This window comes from Equus quagga, chromosome 4 (assembly GCF_021613505.1).
Source record: "Equus quagga isolate Etosha38 chromosome 4, UCLA_HA_Equagga_1.0, whole genome shotgun sequence".
NCBI lineage: Eukaryota > Metazoa > Chordata > Mammalia > Perissodactyla > Equidae > Equus > Equus quagga.
In genome coordinates this window covers 99,682,250-99,702,360 of record NC_060270.1, presented here as the reverse complement: position 1 = coordinate 99,702,360, position 20,111 = coordinate 99,682,250, and the positions used below count along the sequence as shown (strand labels likewise).

Genomic DNA, 20,111 nt, shown 5'->3' with positions numbered 1-20,111 from the left:
GGTAAATATGCAGAGAGAGATATATATATTGATTATACATAAATGAATAGCTATAATTGCTCATGGAGATGAGGAAAAACTCTTGGTAGAAGGTTTAAATAAGCGTGAAGATTATGAACTGAATGCAAGTATTATTAGGAAAATCCTAACTGCTGCATCTGCTTAGACCCCATAATAGATTTGCTGTGTTACCATAGAAAGCACTAAACTCATGAGATTTAATTAATGCTCTGTACTGTGTAACAAGGGCACCTCCCCTCTAGCAGTTTACAGCTTAAAAGAACAGACTTACCCATACCTCACATTTTTAAAACTCTTCTCCATCTCCCTTTCTTTGAACAAACAATAGGAGACATTGCTGCTCATGGGGTTGTAGGAAGAGCAAAAAGGACAAAACTGACACAGCAGGAAAAGGAAACAGATGTTAAAGTAAGGAATACAGAGGAGGCCCAGGCTCCTGCTGAGAAGCCACGCCCCTGAGCTGCTGAGAAGCCAGGCCCCCGAAGGGAGAAGGGATGAAAGGTTTCCTCCTGAGGGTACAAAGCTGATCCTGAGTAATTCGCAACTGCCTGTGCTCAGTGGCTTCCAAATAAATGTGGAAGCTAGGCCTGCTCTCTTTCATGCCTTGGTCTCAAGACTACAAGTGCTGGATCTCTGGGTGCCCAATGGCACTGGGCATTCATGTGTAGGTGATGGAACTAGATCCTGGTCCCGTGAATGAGAGGCCCTGGAGGGGAGAAGGCTCTGGGTGGGACAGTGGAGTTGTATTCATTAGGCTCCAGCTTCCTTAAATGTCACTTCACTGTTACTGCTCTCCGTTTCCACGTGCAGGTAAAGAGGGCTCTCTCTTGACATGGTTTCTGCTCTCCTAAAGTCCTGAATGAGGATGACTGTGAACTTGTCCAACAGTTAGTTATCTATGCGTAACATATGTGTATATACCAAGTTGGATGAATGAGTGGATGAGAATACAGGACCTTCTGGCTTCTGGTGGCATCTCCACTTCAGACCACATTCACTAATCAGTGCAAAAGGAATCACCAAACAAAGCAAATTCTTCATTACTGTCACTGTCTCCTTTATGCTGCTTACACATCAATGGAATGAAACAAACACAATATAACCGGGACTTCTCCTGTTGAGCTGGGGGCGGGGGAGGAGGTGGAATAAGAGAATATTTATGGCAGGGAGAACCAAATTTAGATTTCTAACTTGAAAATACTTGAGGCCTAAATTACTCTAATCGTTATTTCTTACTGCACAATGCTACATAATACTACTTCCTAAATGGAAATAACTTTATTCTTCTTTTGCCGACTATAAGGATATCAAAACAATGCTTTATAACAATAATTTTTACAACTTAGAGGATTTCTAAGTGCTTTTATTCTCAAGTCTCACAATGCCCTTATATGCAATAGACAGGTAGCTAATTACTCTTATCCCCAATCCCTATCACCCAAAAGACGACAGGCTTGGAAATACTATGTGGCCTAGAGTCACACAGCTAGGAAGTGGTTTTGCTTCAGCTAAGCATGGCTTGCCTGACTCCTGGCAAGAGCACCAGCTCAGCAACTGGTGGCAGAATGGGGGGGGGGGGGGGGGGGAGACAGACTCTCCTGCTAATTACTTATGAACTGTGTGACCATGAACAGCTACTTAACCCATTTACACCTCAGTTCTCTCATATTTAAAATGAGATAATCCCCATAATTTCTCAATTACAGGGCAATGGGGAATTAGATGAGGTACACACACTGCCTGGCCTGCAGTAAGTGCTCAGTAAACACTAATTATTCTATCAACAAAATCCTACCTTGCCTCTCTGGTAAGGATAACTAGACGGGTAGAACTAGTCTAGTTTCTCAGGGTTGTTCTTCCTTGTTATGGCCTTTTAATGCATTTCTTCTCAAAATTGGCTACATGGATCCTTTGTACTATTTAATTGTTTTTCATTTCTGTGTCATCTTTGAGCAAAGAACTGTTCCACAGGATTAAAATTTCTGGATATTCAAAGTTTATCCTTCAAATGTCAATTTATTTTCTAATTTCAAATACTCCTAAGGCATTATACTTTTTCCTGACTTGTTAAATAGAATATATAGAACACACACACTTTTCTTGATAATTGAGAGCATCACTATGGACCTTCACAACCACACGAGACATCAGTAATCCCTGGGCCTGCCTTTCGGCTGTTCTGGCTCCTCCCCTGATGTAGGGATGTCAGCTGGTGCTCTCACCTTTCCTCTTCTAATTTTGATCTCCATTCTTTCTCCTTCCTGCCCTTTGGTCACTCTCCTCACTTTGTCCCCATCCCCCACGCCTTAGCCAAATCTGCACATCTAAAACACAGTCTACAAAAATAAAAGATAACCAAATTACGTATTTTAAACTACAGTGAATAAGTTTGAGGGTGAAGGCCTAAAGAGAAAAATATAGGATATTTGTAGTTATTCAGAGACATTTTCATTGTAATTTTTAGTATGTTTCAAATGCTGAAGTTGCCAGTAGCGTGATATCCAAACAAATGCATGGATGTGCATAAGTGTGTGTGTGTGCTACATATGAAGGGACTGGGTACCTGGGGGGTAGCTGATATAGTCAAAATATTTTATTTTATAGTTTTGAGCATACAGACTAGAAAGGAGGAATATTTTTTAATTCAAAAGTTAAATATGATTTTGTGAAGAAATATTCGACCACGTGCTCGACACTATTCCAGGTAATGGGCATAAAAAGCTGAGCAAGATAGACACCTTTCCTACTTTTATGGATCAAAATGTTTGAATTAGAAAACTGCTTTTTTTCCCCTAAAAGCGGAATGTTTTAGTTGAGATTACAGTCTGAAGTTTACTCATTTCCAATTATAAATTGTAAAGGAAAAAGTTTTCAGGTAATGAGGGGGAAATCTGTGTTCAACATGCTTGAAAGTGTAACTCTGGAGAGAAATCTGATATTATAAAAATATATTTAAATTTAAGACCCTGGGGTAGTACAATTATTTTTCCAAATGCAGGAACCGGGAAGTAAAGAAATAGAAATGAAACATTTAGGATCTCACAGAAACATTAATTATTCATACTGGGCATATTTAGCAATTTCCATTACTATATGTTGAGATGGTAATAGCATGAAAAGTTCAATACAAGCATTTTTTAAAAATTTAATTTCCACTACTACTTTATGAGATGGAAATCACATAAAAAGGTCAATACGAGGATTTTTAAAAAATTTTAAGCAAATTTACAGAATTTCAAAAATTGACATATTAAGGCTTAAAGGAGAGAGAAACTTAAAGAAGCATTTTAAAATAGAAATTTATTGAGAACACAAGGAAATCAAATTTTATTCTATCTTCCATAGCACCTCTTTATTACAAATGTTAAATAGAGAAACAAAACCGTCTTCCAGAAAATATAAAAATTAATGTAATGACTCCGATTCTGGTCCTTTCTCAACCACCATGGAACATCCAGTACAGCTCAGCCGAGCCTACCACCAATCAAAAAGAGGATACAGTACGCAGGTAGAAAAGAGAGCAGAGGAGCAACAAGCCCAGGTGCCAGGGCACCCACACTCTTCCCAAGCAGACTGTGGCAGGAACTACTGGTTGTTAATAATCATTTTAGCTGAACTTACAGCTGCTCAGCTGGAGCCTGTATTCCTAGCTTTGGGGGCAGCTTGCTGTGGCCATGTGACCAAGTTCTATGCCTGCGAGGAACCACACTCTCCAAAAGGAATGTGTATGTTCCCCGGCTCTTTACCCCTACCTGCTGGTGGAAGTGGGAGCTGCCTCAGACCCAGGGATGGCAACCACATGGCAAAGCTGCCTTGGCTAGCTCTGGACCACTACTCTCTGGAATGTTTTGTGAGAGAGAAATACACTTCCAGCTTGTTGAAGCCATGATTTTTTTTTTGGTCTTCTCCCCAAAGCCCCCACCCTCCCAGTACCTAGCTGTATATCCTAGTTGTAGGTCCTTCTAGTTCTGCTCTGTGGGATGCTGCCCCAGCATGGCTTGATGAGCAGTGCCACGTCCGGGCCCAGGATCCGAACCGGCAAAACCCTGGGCCGCCGAAGCAGAGTGCGCGAAGTTAACCACTCGGGGGCAGCTCCTAAGCCATGATATTTTGATGTCTCATTGTTACAGCAGTTAAACTGAAGCCCAGTTAACACATATTCATGACAGAGCTGACTGGTTTTAGTGCCTAGCTGCCTCAACTCCTATTCTGAAGCTTAACAAGTATATTCTGAATGCCTTTACTGGGTTATAAGTATCTTGGATTATGCATCTGAAGGCTAACATCATGTTGTCTATTTCTCTGAAACTGTCTAATACAGGGCTGACTGAGGAAGGGGAGGGGCAGGAAAATGTAGTAAGTTTAAGCTGTAGGCTTTAGGGTCAGACAGACCCCTGGAAGTGAATCCTTTGCCAGTCTTGGTTCTAACCAAATGTGCGAACTTGAGCAAGTCCAGTCATCCAACAACTATCAACTGAGTGCCTACTGTGCAGCAGGTTCCATTCTAGGAGCAAAGGCCTCTGCTGTAGATAATGGTGTTTACATTCTGGCATACTTAAGTTTCACTAACTCTAAGCCTCAGCTTTCTCATCTGTAAAAAGGGCATAATGAAAGCAACAGACTTATAGGACTGTTGTGAGGATTACACAACGTGATATGTACAATGTGCTTACTAAGTTGCATGCACATCGGTACTCGATAAATATTAACCATAATTAACATCTGTCAATAATTCGTGCTTGGAGTATAGACACTCAATGCCAAAGCATCAGAGCACTATTTCTTAGCAGCCAGTAAGAAAAGCAAGCCTCGGACTGCTATGCCCAATCAATTTGGTATTCATTTTATTTGTAATGTCTTATCTTTTCTTATCTCTGCCACCTGCTTGATAGGAATTCTAGACATGTCTTATAGACCAATAAGGGCTTACCGAACACAATATATTATAGAGCACTTGGAGCCTAATATTAAAAATTGAAAATATTAAAAACTTTGAAGAAATTCCTCTTCATAAAGTTATTTAAGTAAATTAATGGATTCTTTTCAATATGATGGTTTGGGAATCTTCTTCAAGGGGGTCAGAATAGAACAGTAGCCACCTCTCTATGATGGTTTTAGTATCTGGAGCACACCAGATTGCTTCAGCATATCATCCTGTTCTATGAATCACAACCTGCCACTTCCACCCAGCCGCAGCTCACATGCTCAAAACAGTTAATAGCCTCTCAGATCCAGCAGAGGCTCTTTGAAAATAATTATACCACATTATTTTAGACTGCAGAATGTTCACATGCATTTCAGGTAAAGAGGTGTCCTAAGGCAGGTTCTAACAGGGAAAAAGGGGGATTTTCTCAGCTCACTAAACAAAATTAGAAGATTGGGAATTACAGATTTTTGGTAGATGAAGATGAAAAACAAATATAATGCTCTGCAGGAAATACAGAGCTGCAGAGTAGACAGTACTCCATACTGAGGGGGTGGGAGTTTCATTTTGCTATAGCAGTTTCAGAGGCAATTAGATTTGAATGCCAGCTTTATCACTAAAAAAACAAAGGAAGAGAAATCTTCAATATTCATGAAACACCTGAGATAGCTCTGCTTCTAAATAGGGACTTGACCATCTATCAAGTACCAAGCACTTTCAACATAAGACCTACAACCTATAGATTGGGTATTATTACTATAATTTTACAGAGGAGGAAACAGGCTATGAAAGGTTAAGGGGTTTGCCCAATATCATAAAGTTATTTGTAGGAGTCTGGATTTGAATCCAGGTCAGCTTGCCCTTAATGCCTAATTCTCTCCACCATACGAAGATGAATTTCAAAACTACTGAATTCTTCAGAAGAGTACAGTGAAACATTCTAAGAGTTCACTGATGAGTTAGGATTATCAGATTTTACTATAAATAATAAAGAGAGTAACATTTTAAAACATCCACTGAGGAGCAGTGATGTCCCCAAGACAAAATGAAGCCTTCAAGGCTCCATGTGCCTCTTGTAGAGGGTCGCAGGGGCTGGCTGGCTATGAGGACACTCTGGGTGATGGACTGCTCCTGATCAGCCTACCCACAGCACCTCCAGAGCATTCAGCTGAAGGAATGGAAGGGAGCTGTGCTTCTGGGCCCAGTGCTCCTTGTTGGCAGTCCCCCCTACCTGGCTCTCAGGTAGACATGTGACATTTTTCTGAGCTGTCAATGTGCTTGCGCTTACAACTTGCCAGTGCTAGTCTGCTATGGGAATCAAAACCTTTACTGGTAAACATGGTTTCCTCGAGATATTTAAAACCTATTTAAGGCAGTCAAAATGTTAGCTAAAACGGCCACAGAATAGCAAAGTGGATCTAGAGCCAACTTTATGGCCAACCTACTCTATTTTATCATGAATTTCTGGTCTGCCCTGGATAAAGGACTCTGAAGCTGGGACATTGCTTTTCAGATGCAAGAACTGTACTGGAAACAGCTCCATATTTTTTGCATGGTTCTAGTCATAAAATAAGACAGTCCTAATTACTACATTTACCTTCGTCTGTGTAGGAATATATCATAAGGGAACATTTAGAGTATACTGATGTGAGCTCTGCCAGTTGAGATAAATCAGTCAGAGTGATTACAATTGGCTTTGGATTGCATCCAGGTTACGGAAGGCAAGAACAGATGAGGGGTATGCGCCATCACAGCAGTGACAAACTCTCAACTTCTTTGTATTTCTTCAGGCTTAGACATGACACAATAAGGCTACATTTTCAATGAAATGTTGCTGGAAGCATTTAAAAGCTAGAAAATATAATTATGTCAGTACAGATGCCACCCCCACCCCTCAAAACAAGAGATATGACATCATTTCAAGACGCAGTCAGTCTGCTGTCACTAGACAGTTGGGATGGAGGGGCTGAGGTCTGCACAAACAGAAGCCAAAATGTGGTGCAGTCCTGGTCAAGATACAAGGACCACCATTTCACTTTAGAAACAAACATTTATTTTTGAATAAATCTCTTTTGACTACTAATTTTGTACAGAATTGATTTTTCTAATAGCAAGGGAAAATGATCAGGTATAAGCTATCATACACATGTCATAAGGAAACTATTTTGTTTTACTTTGGATATCCCCACCCACTCTGTTTTGGGGGTAGGAGGCTTCTTACTTCCTCCCTCACCTCTCCTAGGTAATTAATGTGAGTTTGACACGCACTAGGATATTTGTATTTTGCTCCCTACCTATTTTCTATGAACAAGCAAACATTTTCAACACACATGTATTCAACAAGTACTGAGAACTGATTAGTACCAGACACTATTCTAAACTCTGGAATATAGTGGAAAGCATCCTTGGAGTTTATGTCCTGGAGTGGGGTGGTCCAAAAAATGGGTATTGGACATATGTCTCTGCATCTTCCTTCTCTTACTTAATGACACTTTGTAGAAGTCCCTCCAAGACAACTAGTAAAGATATATCTGAGGAATCTTTCAAAGAGATTTATGAATATACTCTGTAAAGATATCTGCGAAGAGCTGGATTTGCAGGATTACATTAAGATGACACAACTCTTTTTTTTCTTCTTCAAGGAAGATTGGCTCTGAGCTAACATCTGTGCCAATTTTCCTCCATTTTATGTGGGATGCTGCCACAGTGTGGCCTGATGTGCAGTGCTAGGACCGTGCCTGGGATCCAAACCTGTGAACTCCAGGCCCCCAAAGCGAAGCGGAGCATGCAAACTTAACCACTATGCCAAGGGGCTGGCCCCAAGATGGCACAACTCTTATCTCCATCCATCCAGACAGACAGTGATCCATCCACCAATTTCATCAGCATGATAGCATAAGGGCCCTTAGGCACGAAACTGCTACCTGGTCCTTTGGCTGGAACCCCTTCCATGGGCCAAGTCATAGCCTGGGTCCCCACCTTTGAGTATTCCTCAGTCTGGATCCAGGTGCCTTATAAGTGGCCCTGGGCTAGAACATGCTGCTTCCACAACCTTTCTATATATCATCTCAAGAATAACAACTGTGGTGAATGTTGATTGAGTACTTACAATTTTAGTAAGATTGGAACCATCATCCTTATTTTACAAATGAGGACACAGGAGTATCCACCCAAAGTAACTTGCACAAGTTTACATGGCATAGCCAGGGGTAGAGGTGAAAGCACTGTCTCATGGTACCCTTCTGGATCTGAAGGCTGCTATCACAGTCATGCTAAATTTTCCATTTCAACCATGATTCATCTGACAAGTTTTCCACATCTTGCATCCTATATAAACTTCTTTTCTTTCCTTCTCTGTCAACCTTAGTCTATAGTAACTTTTTATCACCATTTTTATGAAGACTTCTTTCCTCCTCAGTCACGTAATTTTGTGATTTTAGAATTTTTATTAAGCATTACATGCTTTTTGTAAGAAATTTGGAAAATACAAGGGGAAAAGCATCTGAAGATAACCTACTCAACATTTAGGAATGTCTCCTATTTTACAAATTAGTGCATATGTATGTGTGCAAATATATATAAATATGCATTTCTACAGAATTCTATACATATGGTTAGATGCCTTATCTTTTCAATTGTATTGTGAACTTTTCCCCACATCATTAAAAGTTATTTAAAAATGTGATTTTTAACAGCTATGTAAAGCCCATCATATATACATTATGTACTATTACGTAACCATTCTACCTGTATTGGACAATCAGGTGGTTGTCACTTTTTAGATATTATAAACATCACCATGATTAATATCTTTGTGTAACATTTAATATTTCCTTAGACTGGATCCCTAGAATTAGAATTACTGGACCAAAAATAGAACCATTTTTAAGGCTTATTACTATAGATCATTAAAGTGCTTTCCAAAATAGTCATGCTAATTTACTCTCACCAATATTGCATGAAATTGCCAACATCACTACACTCACATTGTTTTATCTTTGATTTAACTGTTGCTCATAAGACAGGTATATATATTCTCATGGTTTTAATTTGCATTTCTGTGATTATTAGTGAGGTAAGAACCTTAGTTCTTATGCATATTGGTCATTTATATCCCTTCTTTTGCCAGTTGTCAATTAACATCAAATATCCCTTTACTAGTTATTGGTTTTCCTTACTCATGTGTAATTACTCTGCACAGATTGCATTCATTTTGTTTCTCCTCTGATCGGTATCTGGTAAACTCCTGTTGCTTATCTTGTCCCAATGGTAAGGACACAATTCTTATCCTACACAGCATGGAAAAACTGGGAATTTTCTTATAAGACTTCTTCTAAGTGACTATACATCTTAACTAAAATCATATTACCAACACCAATATTGTAAGTACAATTAAAACAAGCACTCATAGGTCCAAGAAAGATGATAAGATGTATAGAAATTTGTTTTGCAAACGGCTCAAACTGTTGATTTCTTTCTTTTTTTTGTCTTTGCAAATCAATAAGCCAACAAACCATGACTCAAGTTATTCAATGTAAGTTTATAGGCTACAAAACATCTTAAGTGTTGGGGGAATGAAAAATGCCACTAAACTCCTAAAGTAAACTCGGCATTGAGTGGGCATTCTCCCTGTGGAATGTCTAAAACATGTGAACAGTTTAGCCACTATTATCTAGAGTGAATCAGAATAGTACCAATGGCCAATATTAACAGTCACCAAACACAATAACACATCCATGTGAATTACTGGAAGGAGTACATAGCTTGTGGACCATACAAAGCAGGAGAGCACAGGAGAAGAACTATAAAACCTAACTGATAACATGTAATAATCCTTGACTCCTGGTTTGGAATCATAATCAAGCAAGAACAGATGCATTAGTTTATTTCATACCATGAATTTCTCATCCTTGAGTCTGAAATTTGATTACTCTCTGAAGGGAACACATTTTTAATTATCAAAAAATCGGGTATAAGAGTGAACATATTTCAGAAACCTCTAAATGTCTGAGAATATCCTTTTAATCCTTCATACATTAAAGCCAATTTAGCTGGGTATAAAACTCCTGGATTACAAGCATTTTTCCTTCAACACTCTAAACACATAGTTCTGTGCTGTTCTGGTATCTACTGTTTCACCAAAGCTAGATACCAGTCTGATTTTATCTTTTGCAGACAAACTCTTTCTTTTTTATGGACTCTCGTAGAGTTTTTTCTGCTTTATCTTTGTAAATATAAAATTTTGTCAAGGTTATTTCTAGTCAGGTCTCTTTTCTGTAGGTGACATCTGGAATACGATGACCACTTCAGTCTATACACTCAGGGTTTTATTATCTGCTTAGACAAACAGTTCTTAAATCACATTTAAAGATTGCTTCTGTTCTAGCTACTCTAAAATCCTTCTCAAGAACACCCACAATGCTTATGTTAGATTCATTTTCCACAGTCTCCATGTCTAGTAACATTTATCATATACTTTTTGTTCTTTTCCTCCATATTCCAAGATAACTTCTCAAATAATCTTGTCACTACCAATGATTCAATTTTCCTCTGTATCCTTTCTTATCTCTATTGACTCCATTGCAGATTTTAATTGTTTAGTAAGCATCTCTGTAATATAACTGCCTGGATATGAATCCCAGATTCCCTACTTACTAACCATGTAAGTTTGGGCAAGTTATTCAACTTTGCCGATTTCAGTTTCCCCATCTGTAAATAGGGGTAATAATCATAACTATCTGCATAATTCAGGGTTTTTAATTATAAGCAACAGAAAACACCCTGGCCAAGTCAAGATCTAAAAACAATTTACTGAAATAATTTTCCCACCAACTTTACTAAATTGGGAAACCGCCAAGTGACAAAGAAATTTGGATCAGATGTTCAGTGGCCAAAATGCTGACAGGTTTTCACAGCATTAACTCATAAAGTTCTGATAAAGAATACAGGAGATCTGCCATGTAAAGCACCTAGCACGATGCCTGACACACAATAATGTTAGCTATCAGTATCCTGATGGATTTCTATTCCATTGAGTTCACTGACTTTTATTTCGTACTGACAATGACAACATCTCTTCTACATCTTTCATTTGTTTCCTGTAGTAGTGGTGGTGGTGGTAACAAGAGAAAAGATAGCAATCTGGTTGTATCAAAAAGCAGCAGGCCCAGTAAAGCAATGCAGAGTCTTTGTCATCACAATGGCAGACCTAGACTAGATGATCCACTGACCATTCTTCTCAATCCTGTTCTACCAGCCTTATAGTAGGAGAACTTCTCTCTAACTCTGATAATAGGGTGAGGGCCTTCATGGGTTTTAACATGAAATCAAAAGAAGTTTTATCAAGGGTTAGGAAATTAAAAAAAAAAATTCAACCAAGTAAAACAGTTTCACATCAATAAAATACATTTTCTCTCTTCTGTAGGGCAGATCAAATAAGCTAATAGCATTCTGTTCAGTACCCATAGCTATACAAACATAAGTTTCACATTCTTATCTACAAATCACCAAATCGTCTAATCCATCAGCTTAGAATAATGCCAACAGCAGCAATTACTAACATATATTTTGCACAAAATAATTTAATAAGAATTCACTTTTTCATTATACTTTGCTAACTGAAATATAAGAAAAATCAAGATCCTGCTGTTAACCACTTACATTATAGGAAAAACTCAATATTCACCTTATGTAGAAACAAATGAGAAAATGGTGCAATGGGAAAACCCCAACAGACTTCCCCACTTCCAACAGTTATAGCTTTAAGTAAGAAATATATGAGGTAACTAAAGTCATGAATGAAAAAAGGAGGTGCCAACTGACTCCATACTTGGGCAAGACAGGCTTACTCTTTATTTCAATAAAACAATTTATGAAAATAATTTGCAAAGGGGAGAAGTGATAGTTTATGCAGTAGCTAAGGACCTTGATCTTGATTTAGGCTTTGGGAATAATTTTAGGAAAACTTGCAAATTAGATATACGCCTGTTAGGGTAGATGATACTGCATGACGATAGTTGTCTGATATCATGCTGCTTTATAGGAATTTTCATATGTAAAAGTCTACAAGGTAAAATACAAATTAAATAGTCTTTATATTGAAATGCCTTGAACACCAATTTTTTTTTTCTGCTTTGTCTCCCCAACCCACCCCCCGTACACGGTTGTATATCTTAGTTGCATGTCCTTCTAGTTGTGGGATGTGGGACGCCGCCTCAACGTGGCCTGACGAGCGGTGCCATGTCTGCACCCAGGATCCGAACCCTGGGCCACCGCAGCAGAGCACGCGAACTTAACCACTTGGCCATGGAGCCGGCCCCTTGAACTCCAATTTTTAAAGGAAGATTAAATTTTCTTTCCAGAGCCAAGAGATTTATAAATGATTCATATGGAATTTAATTGCGTAACATGCATTTGTCTTCAAGTTCAAATAATGCGTTCTTTCAATTTGCTTGCAGACTGTTTCTATTATGTGCAATCCCTATATTATTAAGATTTGCGTGCACAATAACTTTTAAAATTCTATAAGCTAAGACACAGATCTGTCTTTGAACTACTTGAAAACAACCTTACATTTTAAACGATTTTTCTTAGGAATGCCTAAAACAAAATAATCATAACCTAAATTACTTTGCTGAGGTGCAAGCAGATCTGATCACTTTGGAAACAATACATTCATAAAATATAATCAGATGCAGTAAGACCATATGGACCCATTTCTACAAAAGTAACAAAAACGGCAATTTAGAAATTGAGCATGAAGATAGACTGTTTTGCTACAGCTGTAGAGTAACTTCAGGGTTATACCTGAGGGGAAAAGTACGTTTCTGAAATATTTTTCTCTCCAGAAGTGATTCTAAAAAGAAAAATGATCATGCAGCACAGAGAATTCAATGCTGAATGATCCTGTCATCCATTTAATCTCACCAACTCAGCAGTCACTCATTTCAAATTTCATAGCATAAAGTTTGCATGTACAGGGGAAAAATTATTCCATATATTCATAATTTAGCTCTGAACAGAAACTGCGAACTGAGTTATTCAAGTGAAAAGGAAATTATTTTAAACATGTAAAGTCAGGGCTGCCTTTAAGTGTTAATAAAGGAAAGAGTCTATTACTTTCAAATGTAAAGAAAAGGTAACGTTAATTCAATGGTAAAAAATTACAGTTAAAAATGCCTAAGTCAACAAATTTACATAAAACTGATATAATACAATCCATATCTATAGCTTGTTTAAATACAAAAAGGGACAAAGTACACATGTTCTTGGATCTTGTGGCTCCAATTAATGAATATTCATAATGTGCCAATTACTGCACATAAAAGTACACAACACGGTTTGTGCCTCTGCATTCTTCTGAGGGCAGAAACCATATGAAACAGATCATCTTTGCAGGTCTCCTTACCCTTCCTGGACAGAGCACTTTGTTCTCAGCAGGCTTTCAATCAATATTTTTTATTTAGCTAAAAGCAAGCATAAGCTAACTACAGGGTCACAGTGAGCATTTTTACATTCTTAGTTCATTAACCTAATAACTATTTTGGGACACCTACTATGTGTTCCATGTCTGCATATGTGACCTACTTATGTGTGAACAGACAATCTTTTTCAATTCTTGGAATTTAAGAGCTCTCCAACAAACAAAACAAAACAGAACTACAGCTTCAATATATCTAAAAAGATGTCTCCAACTGAATCGAATAGAACAAATACTCAGTTATTCAGAATATATTCGTGGAACATGTAAGATTGAGGAACTTTGCTAACAGGTCAAGCTCATCATTCATCAGACTATCACAAAATGTATACACTCATTGTTAGCTAACTTGGTGATTAATTTTTTATGTTGCTAAGGACAATTTTTTTTGTACATTCAAATACTGAATAAACCTGTTGGCCATACTCTTACAGTCTTTTTTTGCTAAGGAACATTTGCCCTGACCATCCATTGCCAATTTTCCCCTCTTTTGTTTTTTTTTTTGCTTGAGGAAGATTAGCCCTGAGCTAACATCTGTGCCAATCTTCTTCTATTTTTTCTTTTTGAGGGACATTAGCCCTGAGCTAACATCTGCTGCCAATCCTCCTCTTTTTTGCTGAGGAAGACTGGCTCTGTGCTAACATCCTTGCCCTTCTTTCTCTACTTTATATGTGGGATGCCTGCCACAGCATGTCTTGCCAAGCGGTGTGTAGGTACGCACCCAGGATCCGAACCAGCGAACCTCAGACTGCTGAAGCAGAACATGCGAACTTAACTGCTGCACCACCTGGCTGGCCCCATCCATCTTCCTCTGTTTTGTATGTGGGTCCCCTCCACAGCATGGCTTGACAAGAGGAATAGGTCCACGCCTGGGATTTGAACCTGTGAACCCAGGTTACCGAAGCGGAGCGCATGGAACTTTAGCCACCTAGCCATGAGGCCAGCCCCCTCTGTTGTATTCTATAACCACAGAGATACCTGAAGAGGGGGGTACCCAACATCAACACACGGAAGAGATATGCGACATTTTGACCACAAACATGCAACTTCAGAGGACTGATCTCCTGAGAACCACATATCAGGATGCAAAATTCTTGAATCTAGGCCAAATAGTGTCACAAGAGCTCTACCACTTGACCTCATTTTGAACCACACTTCTATAATATTAAGAAGCTAAAGCTGCAAAGTTTGATGATCCCAAGAAATCACTAAGAAAAGATCCAATCTTACCTTGCGTTTGATGAGGCAGTTCAGGCATGGAACATACACTATACATTACACAAGAATTACAACTGCCAGGATAACTCAGTTACCAACAGGAAAAATTACTAAGTTGCTAATATAAGAAAAATGCAAAGTTTTAGGCATTGCACTTATAGCATGGTGCTATTAGCTAAGCTACAAACTATGCTTGTTTACAGCCGAAATAAAAATTCTGTCTTCTGCATGTGGTTGAGGTGTGTCAGAGAGAACTATTTCATTGTAAATAAACTTAGGGGCCAAATAAAAGGAAGTTGCAAAGGCAGGTGCAGAAGAGTTGAGCTGTTTCAGTTTCAGAGGAATAAAGTAAATAATTGTACTGGAATTTGTTCAGTTCTGGGCATTCTGCCATACAGGAAGGGTGTGTAATTACTGAAGCTAACACATCCATGTAAAAATGAAGTAATATCAATAGGGCACAGTAGGGCTCCAAATTTCCTTATTTTATCTTAAAAAATTAAGGAACTCTAATGACTCTCATATTACTCTTTGATATTTAAGTATGAGTTAAGTTAATATGGACACACTGAAGGGAGGACTGTAATTTTCACAAAAGTCAGAAAATACTATCTTGAAAGGCGGTGTTCTCTTTGAGAGCCTCACAAGTGAAGAACATTGCAATTTTCACTCATCAAAGATAACAAAAGAAGTACACATAGTACCTAATTTAGGACTTTACCAGAATAAGAGTAGTACACATAAAATTAGCACGTTACCAAATCTATTCTTTGCTTACGATATCATGCTATCTGGACTGGCCTCAACCTTAAACCTGGATTCCAAACTTCTTAAATCATAAACCAAAAATAAGACAGTGTGGTTTGTGGGAGAACAATGGTATAGAAGTTAGTGTTGCTGAGCACAGCCAAGTTCAAACAGAGATCTCAATTACTGAAGCAACTTCATGACCGAAGATGAAAGAGTGTAATAAATATTATATGTGTGATTTTACAAAATCCAAATCAACTTGCGTCCTATACAGAACTATGAAATATACTTGTTAACCCTATCCATGATTGGCCATATGGTCATATGGTCTCCTAAAGAGTGTTTCTACAATCCAAGATCATATCCTATCAATTATAAGACTACAATAAACTCTCCCAGTTGGTGGTAATAGCCTGCACATGGCCCTTGGCTCACTGCTTCCTTTGTGCCTGTGAAGTTAGCATGGTGACATATCTACCGAAACTTCAGGGAGTGGCAGCAAAGTTCTGGATGAGCAGCCAATGTCTTAAAAAATTCCGGTTCTTCTGCATCCGAAAGTGTGCTGTCCATTTGAATGACAAATCAATCAGTTTAGTCTAAGGTTTTCATAGGAGGAGGCGGGGCCCTTTGAGGGCACCACACTTGGCCATATTCTTTATCTTGCTATGTGTAAGATATTAAGCTAGGAACTAGATCATTCTTAAATTTGCCAGATATTTGAAAACTATCAGGATACCAAAAAATTCCTCATTTCCAACATCTGCATTCATCCTGGACTCCTGGATTCTCATTAGGAGTTGAGTTGAACAGCAGAACCTGGCAAATGATGATCCTGATTACAGCCAGCCAGTGGCTTATGTTCAACCAATACTTCCTGTAATTTCAGATTCTAGTCCAAGGATCACATTACCTCATTATTCCCATGAGTTGACTTTTTTATTTCTCTTATAGCATGATCCTTAACTGAAAGACATTTCTTTAGTGGTTACCTATACCACCTGGTATATATGATGCTGGTGGATATTTTGTGAATATCACCAATGTAACCACATTCTTTTATTCCCTACACTTAATTTTCAACTAAGTTGGACAGATGGGAGATGAAATTTACAACACCTATGCCATTATTTGACCATCAATATAAAGTAAGATTTTAGTTAGCTCCATGTAGAGATCAGATTTAATTCCTAGATCGAGGCGGACAGATGCAATTCAAATTGTATTAAGGACAAGAATATACAGCTGGGTGACTAGTTTTCTAGGTGCTGTTGGTGAGAGTCTCTTGCTTAGTAATGTTCCTATGAATATGGCTACAGGTCCCATTATTTTCATAAAACAGCCAGCTGGTGACGAAGGAATCTGATAGCCAGTATTATTCATCCGCTCCCTTCTTGAACAATTATTTATGCAGGTCTAATATATTCAAGGGGCTGGGGAAGGAGCAGCCTGTAGCATGTGTGTGAAACATGTATAAACATGGCTCTGGCCTGAGGTAGCCAATTATATAACCCAAAGGAGCACATGGTAAGACTGGTATGAAGCGCTAAATTTAGGAGGCCAGGAGAGCAGTTTGACTTGAGGATGGGGTGAACATGGCTTCATGAAAAGGTAGCACTTGAACAGAAGTGGGTTCCTTCTTCTTCTCTGTCAAAGGGCAAGGACTTTTTCTGTAACTGCACAGGCATGCATCTAGGTGACGGACACCAATGTGAAAGGTTATCACTTTACAAAAGAGAGAGAATGTGAATCTCAGCATTTTGTCAAGGAATAAGGGAACAGCTTCTGGCTTCTAGATCCCAGGGAAAGCATGGCCCAGTAGAGGAAGATATAATTGTTTTTATGACATCCTAAGTCTAATTTCAGATATCAACACACTAGTGATTTGTTAACAAGACTGCTCCGGTTGCCTGCCATTTCCTTCCCTACTACTGACCGTGAATTGCCCAGGGGGAACATGGATGAGGTATTTTAGTGGCTTGGATGCACTTTACTCAAGAACTCAGACTTTCCGTCTCAAAATTCAGGTGTATGTTATTAAAAGATATTACTTTCCAATTCTTTAACCAAGTGCCTTAACATTATGTTGGGGGTTGCAACAAATAAATGTGTTAACAAAATTTATTTTCAAATGCTCTATTTCCTATAATATATATATATATATATAAAGCTGTTCTAATTTGTGAGACGAGTGTGATGAAGTTTTGGAAGTTTAATGTCATGCAGAAGTAAAATACTGTCCCAACATAATCATGCCTCAATATTCAGAAAGATTTTTTTGTTTTCATGTCAATGGCCAAAGGAAAGCTCACTGAATCCCCACACATACTTAAAAGTAGAATCACTAGCTCCTCCTAAGAAGCGCCTTTTCAGAGGTGGCCTGGTGGTGTAGCGGTTGGGTTCGTGCATGCCGCTTCAGAAGCGTGGGGTTCATGGGTTCGGATCCCGGGTGCAGACCTACACACTGTTCAACAAGCCATGCTGTGGCACTGTCCCACATGCAAAATAGAGGAAGACTGGCACAGATGTTAGCTCAGCAAGAATCCTTTTCAAGCAAAAAGAGGAAGACTGGCAACAGATGTTAGCTCAGGGCCAATCTTCCTTACCAAAAAAAAAAAAAAAAAAAGGAGAGCCTTTTTGTAAGCATTTCACATATGTTAATATCCTCGATAACTATTACTATCCCCATTTTGCAGATGAGAAACTGAGGCACAGAGAAGTTAGGAAATTTTCCTAAGATGATACAGTAAGTAGTGGAGGCAGGATGGGAATCCAGGCCATCTATCCAACTGCACTGAGGGGTCTCTTCCTTCTGTACTGTAATGAAACATCCTGCCTAGGACATGGCTGCCACCAAAAAAGGTCTCTTCTTTGAGATCAGTGGAGCTGATACCATCACTCCATGGTTATTAATGATGTGTGGTAGTGAGGCTTCTTTTTTTTTTTTTAATAATTATATATCCCACCCAAGAATATTGCTCTTTCATTACAAAACATGATCAAGGACATAACCTAACATTAACTACTCCATTTGAGTCTAACACAACTGAGAATGTCACATTCTGACTAGTATTTTAAAATCAAATATATAAGGTGAACAGTAATTAGCTTTCTTATTCCTGTCTAACTTTTCTGTGCTCTGTCTCATCAGGCAGATGATAGGGAATGACAAATTTCCGAAAAGTCCTAAGAAATTCTTTCTTTTCTTTTCTTTTTGTGAGGAAGACTGGCCCTGAGCTAACATCTGTGTCCATCTTCCTCTATTTTATATGTGGGATGCCTGCCAGAGCATGGCTTGGTAAACTGTGCGTAGGTCTGCGCCTGGGATCCAAACTGGAGAACCTTGGGCCACCAAAGCAAAGCATGTGATCCTAACAGCTACGTCACCCAGCTGGCCCCATAAAAGTCCTAAGAAAGTTTTACTCCAACAGTAGAGAAATTAGAGTATCTTGCCTGGTGCCACCAAACCACACGGCAGCTAGAGTCAGCTGTTTAAAATCAGGTGAGCATCTTTGAACAAGAGATAGATATGGTGTCCTGGGCTGAATGATTGAAATGCTGAGTACTGAGCACTGATAGACAATTTTAACAAAAATTAAGGATGAAAACTGCAAACGTATATTAATGGATTCAAATTCTTAGGATATCAAAGATGCAAAGAACAGAGTATATCCTCCCAGTAAATAAACAATCTGGGAGATACATGATAATTTTTCTAATAAAGAACAAATACCTGTACTTTTTGGCTACCTTGAGAAACCAGAACCCTTTTTGCTATCTCCCACAAAATATCTATTCAGAACACCTTTTACTGCCAAAAGATAATCTTTTGAAGTCATCTGAGGCTATTAAGGAATTCCTGTGCCAAAATCATGATAGGTTTCCAATTTTCTTCAACAAGCAGGGCATCTGGTATCAAGGTGCATCATCAAACCACACGCTAAGAGCAAAACACAGTACAGGCTAAGAGCCCCAAACAAATCAGGGCTGCTCATTCTACAGCTCCTGGGGCTAATGCTGACAACTATGAAGGGCTATAAGAAGAGTCCTTTTTTCCTCCTTAAAGGTGAGAGCAGCTTAGACAATCTATAGTTTAGTGGAAAATGAAAATGACGACAATTTTCTTGTGTCTTCTCAAATTCTTAGTTTGCAGAATGTTTAAAAACTTCAAATTTCAGTGAGAAATGGAAAATATTTTGACATCTTGCTACTAGAACAAGTTGTGAAATCATTTTTCTTGAAGAGATAGCTCTAATGTCATATAGTTCTGGAATACTCTTTCATACCAGATGCCTTCAAGTTACAGCAAACAGTAAAATAATGAGGTACTCCTTTACTCTTTGTCATCATTTACCATTTGAATTGCTGATACTGATTTTTAAAAGTATATTCCAGCAAACACACATCTAAGTTTATATCTCATGAGAAAAAAAAGGACCCAGTGATTTAATCATAAGATTAAAAACATTTTTTTAGTATTAGATTATCTCCAACAGAATAACCCTCACAGAGGGCACAGACATTTTTTTGTTGTTTTATTTTTGAGGGAGGAAGCAGAAAACAAAACTACCCCTGGAGCTTTAAATTTACATTCACCTTATTAAGCTTTTAAAAATCTTAAGAAATTAAATTCAGGAATTCCAATTTCTCTAAGCACAACAGATAAGATCTAATTAAGAAGGCTGCTTGGGCTTGAAGGATAAATAGTATTAAGGACCTTAA

General features: G+C 38.4%; 1 protein-coding gene across 11 annotated transcripts in view; it reads right to left on the bottom strand.

The window, feature by feature from the left end:
- PKP4 (plakophilin 4) overlaps positions 1–20,111 on the bottom strand; it is a 232,102-nt gene that overhangs the window by 140,403 nt on the left and 71,588 nt on the right. The window lies entirely within an intron of this gene.